The sequence below is a fragment of the Lissotriton helveticus genome, chromosome 7 (assembly GCF_964261635.1).
Source record: "Lissotriton helveticus chromosome 7, aLisHel1.1, whole genome shotgun sequence".
NCBI lineage: Eukaryota > Metazoa > Chordata > Amphibia > Caudata > Salamandridae > Lissotriton > Lissotriton helveticus.
Genome location: NC_136068.1, coordinates 763,942,872 through 763,954,961, shown reverse-complemented (window position 1 = coordinate 763,954,961; position 12,090 = coordinate 763,942,872).

The window sequence follows — 12,090 nt, the reverse complement described above, 5'->3', positions numbered from 1 at the left end:
CTCCCAAGGAGGTGGCCATTCCTGCCCGTCTCCGTTTGGTTCAACTTAAGATTCTTCATCGAGTCTATGTCACTGGTCCGCGTCTGGTTACGATGGGCTTTTCTTCGGATGGGCTATGTAAGCGTGGATGTGGTTTGAGTGCGACCTTTTTACATATCCTTTGGGAGTGCCCGGTTGTGGCTGCTTATTGGACTGCGGTGCTTGAGGTGATGACTGCTGTGACGGATGTGGCCCTGCGGCCGGAGCCTCGACGATGTCTGTTGAATGTGTGGGAGCCCACTGACTACTCTGTGGCCCAGACCAGATGGGCTACCCTTGGTTACATGATTGCGAAGCGGGATGTCGCGCAACTCTGGGGCGCTTCCAGGCCCCCTGAGGTCTCGAAGTGGGAAGACAACATGGACTGGTCCATGTTTCGTGAAAAGACGGTTTATGTGGCCAGGGGCAGACCCAGGGCGTGGACGAAGGTTTGGGGCCAGTGGAATGATTATCGTGGGGATATTTGCACCCCTCCCCTTGTAGACACTGCTGAGATTGTCCTTTCCCCCTAGACTAGCGTTCACGGAACCTTTCCATAAGGTTTTTTATATTTCCGGTTCTCCCCGCTGCTCCCCTCCCCCCCTCCCGACTTGATTGGAGCCTCCGGGCTCTGGGTGTGTTCTCCTGACCGTGGACCGTCCCCTCCGTTCTTTGGGCTGACCTTAATTCTTGTGCATTCGCCTTTTAGTGTTTGTTTTTCTTTTGTAAAAATAAAAATACAAATTGTTCTGTGATAGCGGTAGAGTAATGCTTTGTACTCGAGCTGTGCCCAACCACGGGTGTACATTTTTACTTATGCATTGTGCCTTGTTACTAGCGGCCAGCCCGTGAGGTTGTAGGCCCATTCTTGTACTTTTCTATGCTTACTCCAATAAAGGTTTTTGAACAAAAAAAAAAAAAAAAAAAAAAAAAAAAAGACCTGTCACCATACAGTTTACAAGAAATTGCTCAAATCTTCGGTCAAGTTTAAACCATTTGGGGCCTTGGTATCTAAGGCAAGAATTAAATGAGATTCTTTCTGCCGAAGAAGTTTCATCCTGTCCCCTCCCCGTCCGGGTTGAGGTACAGAGCACAAAACTGTATATTCGAGATCCCTTAATTATATTATATAGTGAGGCGGACGTTCATCCGCCAGAAGCTGCAACATCCCAGAATCTAAAGGGAGCCACAGGCACGGATTCATCGTACCGATTGTGGAGCCGACACACAGGATTGAGGACATGCTATCGAGCAGGGTCCACCCAGGACTTAAACCGCAGGAATTCATGTGCAAACATTGTGCAAACATTGTTATGCGGACATCTCGGCACTACAACTCCCACAAGCCCCAGTATTGCCTCATCAAGGTCGGGACTCTGTGAAATAAAGGGAGTCGCCCCGCAGCAAGCACAAACTTCCTCGATGTCCCATGAAGAAAAGGAAACTCGAAACGCGTCGGAAACAGGGGGAAGCTGCATTACTACCTGTTTGTGCTACATGCCCATACCTGAAATAAAGGCTGGTAACCTCATGAAGGTTCGTGTGCGTTTCTAAGTGAGCTACCATGTGGATTACAATATATATATATATATATATATATATATATATACTTTAATCTTTTCAATCAATCTTTTTGGCGCTTTAATTGTTCACCCTGATCTTGTCATGTGAAACAGAACTGTCGCCATCAATGACCAGGATCTGCGTTAATGGTGGCGAGGCAACACCAGTCACTGGTGCTTCAGAAGCAGTCTCTCTTTCAATCTGATGAAGAAGGAGTTAAACGCCTAAAGTGAGAAAAATCTCTAGTAATGGACTGTGCGGGGCAATCACCATGTGTCCCTTAGTATACACCACTTGAAAAGGCTCTGCATTAAATGGAGCATCTGATTTTCTTTTCTGCATGTGGCGTGCGAGGACTCAATCTCCTTTCTTAAAGATGATGTTTTTCACTTGACTTCTATTGACAGCTTATGGTTTCATCTTTTGTTTAGGAACCAATGGCCATATGTATCATACTTCCGTTTTGCGAATTCCAAATAGCGAATTTTAAGGAATCGCTATTTGGAATTCGCAAAACGGTATGTATGTACAAAATCGCTATATAATAGCGATTCCTTACCATTCCTAATTTGCGATTAGCTAATTGCTAATCGCAATTTACCCATTCATTTCTATGGGCCAGGAGGCCCATAGGAATGAAGGGGCAATTTGCGATTAGCAATTTGCTAATCGCAAATTAGTAATTTTTCCAAGGGTGCAGGGGTGTCTCAAGAACACCCTGCTGCACCCTTGAAAAAGACATTTGGGGGCATATGGCACACAAAATTTGCGATTCCTTAAGTGCAATCGCAAAATAAGGAATAGCAAATTTTGCTATTCCTTATTTTGCATCAAACATGTTTGATACATACCATTTGTCTAATTAGAATTCGCAAAGGCCGAAATTCGCAGAATTTCGGCCTTTGCGAATGCTAATTAGCTTGATACATATGGCCCCAAGTCCTTCTCTTGAGTTGCGTTCTCATCTTTCTCTCTCTGATTGGTCCACTGAGGAATCTTGGTTGTCATTGCTCTCCCGAAAATCAGTGTCGCAGGACTTTGACCAGTGGTCGAGTGAGGTGTTGAATAATAAGCTTTCAAGGTAGGATTTAACATAGTTTTGAAATCAAACTTCTCAAGAGTAGCACAATGCACTGCTTTCTTTAGCATACTCATAAATAACACAACAAGTCTGTTCGCCTGCCGCCATAGAGGTGTGCTCTTCTGATACTTTATATTCAGATGCTATAAGAAATCTTTGAACTCTTGACTGTTAAAAGGTGGCCCATAGTCAGATTTCAGTATGGCTCCATGTTGCATAGATGCCATCTAGTCACTCAATGACTCGGTCTTCAGTGGTAGCTAAGAGATCCTCAATTCATGGAATTTGTGAGTATTCGTCCACAATCACCATCAGGTGACATCTATTGTCAAGTGGATCAAAAAGTCCATGGCTACTCTCTCCCAGTCATGCTTTTGGAGTTCAGGCAAGTGTATGGTGTGTTGAGAAAGGCAGTTGCATAAATGATAGGCCTTTAATTCATTTTCAACCTCTCATTGAGATACAGAAACCAGACTTGGTCTCAGAAAGCTCAATCTGTTGCAGTGAATCCATGACCTCCTTTGTGGGCCACTTCAATCATCTTCTGCCGCAGAATCTCTGGAATCAAAATTCTAAACCCTTGTAGTATAACTCCTGTCTGAGCTATGGACATTTTTGTATTTTTGATATTCACCTTCACTGGTGAGAGGTCGAGGGTGTTGGTTGCATGGCTGATGTGTGTTCATATCTTTTAAGTTTAGCATGTCACTATCATGGCTCATGGCAGTGATAATCTGGGCTAACAAAATGGTATCTGGTGTGCTTGATCATACAGTAAAATTTATATAGGCTTCAGCCGTCTTGGATGGAGTACCATGACCTTGTATAGGCACTCTAGAAAAGTAGTCAGCAGGGTTCTGATCCTTCCCTGGAGGACGCACAATGTTAAAATTGTACTCTAGTAATCTTAGTCTTCATCGTTCAATGCGAGGAGGCATCTTGGCCTTTGGGTTACCAAATATAGTTAGTAAAGCTTGATGATCAGTTACCAATGTAAAAGGTTTTCTGCAAAGGAATACATGGAAATGTTCACAAGCCCCATACCATGGCTAAACTTTCTTTTTCAGGTTGTGAATAAGCACATTCTGTTTGGGACAAACTCCTACTTGCATATGCCACAATATGCCTATTAGCATTCGTGTGTCCGCTGTGCTGTGCAAGGATAGCACCTAACCTGACAGGGCTAGCATCAACAAAAACCTCTGTATGAAGCTTCAGATTGAAATATGCCTGTGAGAGGGAAGGGCGGGAGAAGAATCGAGGAGGCCGTATTACGGACTCAATAATGAGATTTATTGAAGGTTGATATCACCAAAGGAAACAAAATGAAAGTCCATATGAAGGGGATGTGGGTCTCTTCTCCCGGGTGATGTCTGGGCCGTCTGTCCAATGATCTTGGGGTGTTCTTCCTGGTAAGGAGGGGGCGTCCCAGAAGGCTCGCACGAGAGAGAAGCAGAAAAAAAAAATAAAAGGAGCGGTTTGGAGGGGCGTGGCCAAGATGGCGTCGGAGTAGGACGCTTCTGAGAGCCTCTCCGACGCCGACTCTACAAAGCAACGAATAGCGGGGTCCAGGCCGTTCCTTTCGGCGTTGCTCGAGCAGCGGAGGTCGCTGGCAGCTTGGGGGTGCCGTCCGGACCCATCGGAGAGCTGTGCGGAGGCCAGAGACGGAGTTTGGAGCGGGGACGAGCTGAGGCCTGCGAAGCACCGGCCTCTGGTACCCAGGGGGCCGGCCACGCCTGACGCGGCAACCGGCGTGCAGGAGGAGCACTCGCCGCTCGCTGCCGAGCCCCGCCCCCGAGACTTGCCGACCCGCCGGGGGTGAGCCTTGTCCCTGGAGTGGGGACCCGGTGTGTGCGGAGGCTGGCGGGGCGTGACTGGAGCCTCGGAAGGAGCTCGGGGGACGACGCACCGGACCAGAGGAGGAGTCCCGCGCCGGAGAATCTTGGGGCTGCGCGCCCACGTGGTGGAGCGGCTCCGACTCATGGAGGCCTGACAGTGCGGAGCTGAAGTAGGAGCGGCTGGCGTCGCAGCGGCCCCGACACGGGGTGCCGGCTGAGTCTCACGTACTCTGAGGCGGACCAGAAGCTGCCCTGTTTAGTGCGGGCGGAACAGCGCCCAGAGTGACTGTGGGCAGTGGCCTACTTGGGCCCGTTCTTTGGCCGCCATTGACCCGGGGGACTTCCTGTTGCCTGGCCAGTGGGGCCCCAATACCGGACTATCAACCCTTGGGAGCATCGCTCTGGGTTCCCCGAGGTGTTTCTGGGACATACCGCTCGAAGTGGATGACCTCGGCGCCATCTTTAGGGGACCTCTCGGTTTGACCGGAACCTGTCTGGCTGCGCTGCTGGGAAGCCTCATGAGGTGCCACTGCATTTGACTGGTGTCTGTCGCGAGGGTCCCCGTTGCGGCGGCTCCCCCCTACCCTGTGGACCACGCTTACTACCTGCTGCATTCCCGGAGTGGTGGTGGTTGCTGTCGGGGGTGGCTGTGCCTATGCACGGATAGCCTGAGAAGTGTGCTTCACTGCTTGCGGGCTTGGCCTGCCATCGTTGCAAAGACTCCAAGGTGCGGAAGGCCTACCACACTGCGGGCAGAGGGCTTAGCGGCTGCTTTTGGAGGGTGACGCGGCACTGCTGACGGGGAGTCCCGAACCCGGGGGGCGCTGTCCTGGGCTTCATACTCCCGCCTGCGACTACCTGCGACTTGGTAGTGGGAGTGCAACAACAACTCGCAAGTATGTCCGGCGCGCAGCGCAAAGGGGGGAAGACGGTGAAGGAGGGGGCCCCCAAGTCATCACAGCAACCGGCGTCACCTGGGGCTAGCGGGTCCTCCAGACAGCCAGATGATGAGGCACCTGCAACTAAGGCCTTTATGAAGGAGCTTTTCGCGACTATTAAAGAGGACATCTCCGAACTCAGGACTCAGCTGGCATCGGACCTCCGGGAAGTGCGAAGAGATGTAGATGGAATTGGCGAAAGGGTAGCGACGCTGGAGGACCATGATCTTGGTCTGGCAAATGACGTGCACCAGCTTCAGCAAGACATCATACGGCTCACGGAGCAGAATTTGGATCTGCAAACCCACGCAGAGGATTTGGAGAACCGCTCCAGGAGGAATAACATTCGCATCAAGGCGGTGCCGTGGGATGGTGAATCGGGGGATCTGCGTGGCTATGTTCTGGCCTTGTTTCTCCAGATCCTGGAAGACGAGGAACTTCGGGACATCCAGATGGACAGAGTGCACCGAGTGGGGCTGCCTAGGAGGGGAGGGGGCCCGCCGCCGGATATCCTTGTCTGTGTGCACGACTTCCAGGTCAAGGAAAAGATTCTGAGGAAAGCTAGGACCATCACCTCCCTGCAGTTTAGGGGCCATCGCCCCCAGCTTTACCAGGATCTGGCAGCTACCACCTTGCAAAAACGAAGGGACTTCCGGCCGGTCACCGCCTTCCTCCGGGAGCGCGGGGTGTCCTACTCCTGGGGTCATCCCTTCCGGATTATCTTTCGATGGGAGAACAGACTGCGACAGATCAACTCCTTGCGGGAAGCGAGGGATCTCCTAGGCATCGAGGAGGAGGAACCGTCCCGAGAGGCTCGTGCCTCACCATTCCGGCGGAGGCGTCGTTCTTCTTCCTGGCACAGGGTGGGCCCGTCCCCTGAGCGACAGCGACCGGATCCAGCAACTAGAGAACAGGAGAGAGGAGACGCAGTGGCATCGGTGGCCTCCGCCACCATGACGGAGTCCCAGACGAGCTCTGGTGCAGCATGACCCCGCCTTCATGGCATGGCGTCGGAGGGGCTCTTGGCCTGAGGTCCCTGGGGTACACTGGTACTTTTGGAGAAGACACCCCAGACCTTGGACCTGGGGGTCGCCGAGTCGACACCCCTGCCCCGTTACCAGTCCAGTAGGGACCTCCTGAGCCTTGACCTGCTGGAACTGAAGACTGCGAGGTTCAGGTTCAGTGCTCTGTATTGCATTATTGTTCTTTCTTCTTTCTTGTTTTTTTGGGGGAGGGGGGGGGGGGGAAAGGGACGCGAGGGACCGGTGGTGGCAGCTCTGTATGGAAGGTTTGGATTGCCGAGAATGGGGAGAGACGCGTGTTTTACTGCTTGTTCCTGCTCTTCTGGTGTTGGGGATCCACTTTTGCCTTCGATTCACGGGAGAGGATGATCTGGGGGGTGACAGAAGGGTGTATGGGGAGATCAAACGTTTGCTGGCAGTCTCACCTGTCCTTCATATGTTGTTCTGCGGTTTGATGGGTATGCAGGTCCAGTACAGGGAGCACGGCTGTTTGGTTGTGTACATGGCGTGGAGTGATTACTTTCCCTAATGCCTGTCAGCGTGGGAACTTGGAATGTAAAGGGTCTTAACTCCCCGCAGAAGCGGCAGAAACTATGGAAGTACATTGTAGATCACCACCTGGACGTGGTTGCCCTTCAGGAGACCCACCTGGCTAGGCGAGATGAGTTGAGGCTTCGTCATAGGCAGTTCCCTCTTATTTACAGGGCGTCTGCATCCACGAAGCATAGAGGGGTGGCCCTACTTTTTCGGGCTTCCCTGCATTTTCAGCCCACGGGGATGTCTGCGGACAAGGAAGGCCGGTGGCTCCTGGTGAAGGGGCTGTTGCATGGTCGTCTGTGTACTTTTGCTGTGATGTATGCTCCTAATGCGGGTCAGAATGCCTTCTTACAGGGACTACTGGACAGGGTGGGGAACTTCGTGGAGGGTCACCTGTTCTTGTTGGGGGATTTCAATATGGTGTGGAACAGGGGAATGGATAGCTCTGGGGGCCACAGAGCGGACGCGGGAGTCTTCTCAGACGAAACTCTGCGTCAACTAGGGGACATGGGATTGATTGATAGTTGGCGTTTTCGTCACGCTCAGACTAGGGATTACACCTTCTTTTCCAATGTTCACCACTCATACTCCCGCATTGACTACATCTTGACTAGCCAGGCTCTTCAGGGGGACATACAGTTAGCTGACATCTTTCCACTCTCGCTCTCGGACCATAGCCTCGTGGTACTGAGTTTACATTGGGCCGCCGGGGGAGATGGTTGGAGGAAGTGGTATTTCCCGGCCGCATTGGTGCGAGATGAGGTGTCTTGTAAAGCTCTACGCGCAGCTATTGGCGAATTTTTTCTCCTCAATCCGCCTACGGACACATCGGTTTATACCACTTGGGACGCGTGCAAGGCTTCTTTGAGGGGCACGTGCCTCGCTCTCAACGCGAACCTGAACAGACTGCGACGGGAAGAGAGAGAGGCTCTTGAATCCGAACTGGCCTCCCTAGAACAGGCTCACAAGGCGAACCCCTCTAGGGTGACTCTACGCCCCCTGACGGCGGTGCGTGGGAAGCTGAGGGCCCATTATAATAACAGGGCGGAGTTTACTATCTTACGTCTCCGACGCACCTCCTACTCCCAGGGCAATAAAATAGGGCGCCATCTTGCCCGGCAGCTTCGGGATAAGCGCGAGAAGGATTATATCGGAGGTATTCGCGACCATGCGGGCTTCGTTCAGCATAGAGATGCGGACAAGGCTACTATATTCGGGCGCTTCTATGCTGCGCTTTACTCGAGTGACTCGCTTGATCCGGGGGCCCAATCCAGATTCCTGGAGGGCCTGCCCCTCCCGAAAGTCTCTGAGGTCTGGAACGAGCAGTTGTCCTCCCCCGTCACTCGAGAGGAGGTCTTGGATGCCATTAAGGCCCTGAAGCTGCATAAGGCCCCTGGGCCTGACGGTTACACGGCCCTCTTTTATAAAACATTCGCCTCTGACATTTGCGACTACTTAGTCTCCCTTTTCAACGCAATGGCGAGTGATGGTAAGACCACGGATTCTATGGCCGAAGCTTTAATCACGGTTATCCCCAAGCCTGGGAAGGATCCTACCTCTTGTGCCTCTTACCGCCCGATAGCACTTCTTAACCTGGACGCCAAGCTGTACTCCTCCATTCTGGCGGGTAGATTGCAGGATCTGATGCCTGCCTTGATCCATCCTGATCAATCGGGGTTTATTAAGGGTAGGCAGACTCACGATAACCTGCGTCGTGTCGTCCATCTCATTGAAAAGGCGGACAGGTTTCGTATTCCGGCGGTGCTGGTTGGGCTCGACGCGGAGAAAGCTTTCGACCGCGTTGACTGGGGCTTTCTGCACCAGACGTTGGTAGCCTTCGGATTCTCGGCTGCTTTCATTAGGATGATCGAGGCCAACTATAGTGGCCCTACCTCTCGGGTGATAATCAACGGCCACAGATCGGTGAGTTTTCGCCATTCCCGGGGGACGCGCCAGGGATGTCCCCTGTCACCCCTGCTTTTTGCTCTTAGTATAGAGCCGTTAGCTTTGGCGGTTCGGGAGGACGAGCAGATTCTGGGTCTTCCCTTTACAGGTGAGCAGCATAAGATCTCGCTTTTTGCTGACGATGTCCTGCTGTCCATCCAGGACCCAGCGCTGTCATTGCCCCATGTCCACTCGGTGCTCTCTACCTACGAGGAGGTGGCGGGCTTCAAAGTTAATTTTGGTAAATCTTACATCTTAAATGTAACCCTGTCACCGGGGGAGGTGCAGCGGATCCAGCTGCTTACTCCGCTCGCTTGGGCGTCGACGTCCTTGCTGTATCTGGGCGTACGGTTGACCGCCACAGTGGGTGCTTTGTTCCAAGCCAACTTCCCCTCGATGTTAACTTCCATCAAATCTGAACTGGAGCGTTGGAAGCCTAAATTCATCTCGTGGCTGGGCAGGATACACGCCCTTAAAATGGTGCTCCTTCCTAAATTGTTGTACTTGTTTCAGGCCTTACCTATCCCGATAGGATCAGACTACTTCCGCCGCTTGAAGACCGTCATGTTGCGAGATGTCTGGCAAGGTGGCCGAGCGCGGCTTCCGTTTTCGGTTCTGCGCCGTCCGAGGCTGGAGGGGGGAGTTGGCTATCCGGACATGCATTTGTACTATAAGGCCGCCCAACTGAGGGTCATCGTGGAGTGGTCTCAGCAGATGTCGGAGAAGCATTGGCTCCATATGGATCGGAGTGTGGCGGGACGCTCCATCAGGAGTCTGGCCTGGTTACCCAAGGCACATAGACCCAGGAATGCTTACATCAGCACTCCCACGAGCACGGTGTTAAAAGTCTGGGACACGGTATGCAGCGACGATCGCTGGACCACATTCCCGTCCCCGTTTACCCCGATTCACTATAACCCGGCCTTTCCCCCGGCCTTGATGGAAGGCCCCTTTGAGGCCTGGAGGGACGGCGGCTGTAGAGCCCTTACCCATTTGTTTCATGGCACCGAACCCCTTACCTTCCACAACTGTATGAGGGATTATGGCGTTCCCCCGACAGAACGCTTCAGACACCTTCAGCTCCTGCATTGGGCGACGTCACCGGCGGTAGTGGACGCTGCTACTAGACCCTTATCGAAATTCGAATCTTTCCTTCTCCGCACATCTACCATGAAGGGAGCGATCTCGTTCCTGTACAAATTGCTGTTAGACTCTACTGTGGCGCCGCGGCCACGATATCAAGGTCATTGGGAATCCACCCTGGGAAGGGACATCTCTACTAGTGAGTGGCAGGGCTTATGGAGAGACGTAACGGCGCATAACCACTCTACTGACCTCAGGGAGGCACATATGAAACTCATCTTTGATTGGTACCTGTATCCCTCTAAATTGCACCGCATATTTCCCACTACTTCAGATAGGTGTTGGCGGGGCTGTGGTATGTTGGGAAACTTTAGCCATATATGGTGGGAATGCCCTACCATTCGGCCATTCTGGACTGAGATCTTGTCCCACATTAAAGACATTTTGGGTTACCCGATCCCGGACTCCATGGCTTTTGTGTTATTAGGGCTTAGAGACCCGCTGCTTGAGCACCAGACTAGAGCGGATAAGCGTATTATGTGGTTATGCCTGGGGGCGGCTAAGGTGACACTGGCAGCCGCTTGGAAATCCCCGTCTGCTCCCGCTATTTCCTTATGGCATGCCCGACTGTGGCGTCTGTTGAGCATGGAACGTCTCTCTGATATCTTTCGGGGGAATTTCAAGAATTTTATGTACAACTGGGGCCCGCTTGTGAGGTTTTTGTCCCGAGGCTTGCCCTCGGCAGTATGTCCATCAGCAGTGCGGTCCCTCCATCTCTTCCAGATTTAAATTCCTGAAGACCTGATTTGCTTGCGTGCTTGTTGGCTGCCACCACTGGGGGGGAGGGAGGTGTTGGGGAGGGACGAGGGGGGGGGGTTAGTTGGGGTTATTGCCTTCTGTTTCTTCTTCTATTGCGATTGGCTCTGCCTGAGGAGGACCTCTAGACTCTGGATGATATCTGGGCTGTCCTCTCTGTCTGAGGAAGCGATGTCCACTGTTGACAATCTGTCCTACACGAGAACTGAGCTGAGCAGACATTTCCTTGTTGCCTTATCGGATTATTGCTGGCTTCTTGTGGACTTTGGAGCCCTGTAGCCCTTTTTCTTCAATGGTTCAGTCCCTATCTTTGCTCCCCCTGTGTGGGGCTTTATGGCGTTATGTCGCCTATCTTCCTCTCTTTCTTTCCTGTTCCCCTTTTCCTGTTTCCCTCCCCCTTCTATTCTTCTGATGTTTAAAATAAATAAAAATTTTACAAAAGGAGCGGTTTGAAGAACCGGTTAACCCCACTTACTGGGACTCGGCGGCAGGGGAACCGCCCAAGTCTTCCATACCTTCCATACTTAGTAAAAGGAGACACAGGAGCCTTCGTCTGCAGGAGGAACCCAGATTTATTCAATAGCCCGGGCTATGGAACAGAGTCCCAAGCTAGTCAGAGACAAGACAGAGGAGGCTGCTGCTTCACTCTGCAGCTTACAAGCCTTTTATACTTTTTCATCCCATTTGGCTGTTAGTTCATTGTTTAATCAGGGCAGTGTTTGCAGTTGATAACCAGATCCAGACGATGTTTGTAGATGATGACCTGGTCAAGGCTTGATACACAAATCATTCTTAACTCGGCTTTGATCAAGGCTCAGTCTTTCAGGTCATTGTTCAATTGCCTTGATCAGAGACTGGTCTTTGAAGTCATTGTTTAATCACCCTGATCAAGGGCCAGCAGTCAGACCATTGTCCAGATAACCTGATCACGGTGTCAAGGATGTTTACCAGGCTGGGAGCAGGAGATGAAAAATAAATCATCTACTCAGGGTGTGAGTGTCTTGTGGCTTTCAGTTGAACTGCAAAAAACAGGGGGTGGTGGGGGGGTGTTCCCCAGTTCCTGGGCAGAAATTCAGGCTGCAAGATGGTTTTTGTCGTGTCTGTTAGAATTTCCTCAGGCATCAGCAGAAATGACCAGGTGGGTCGTTTGGAAGTGTTTGACACGAGATGGCAATGAAAAAACAATGGAGTCCCTGTACAAATGATGCCAATCAGAAGAACACTTTTCCTCAGACCCTCCTTTTGCCATT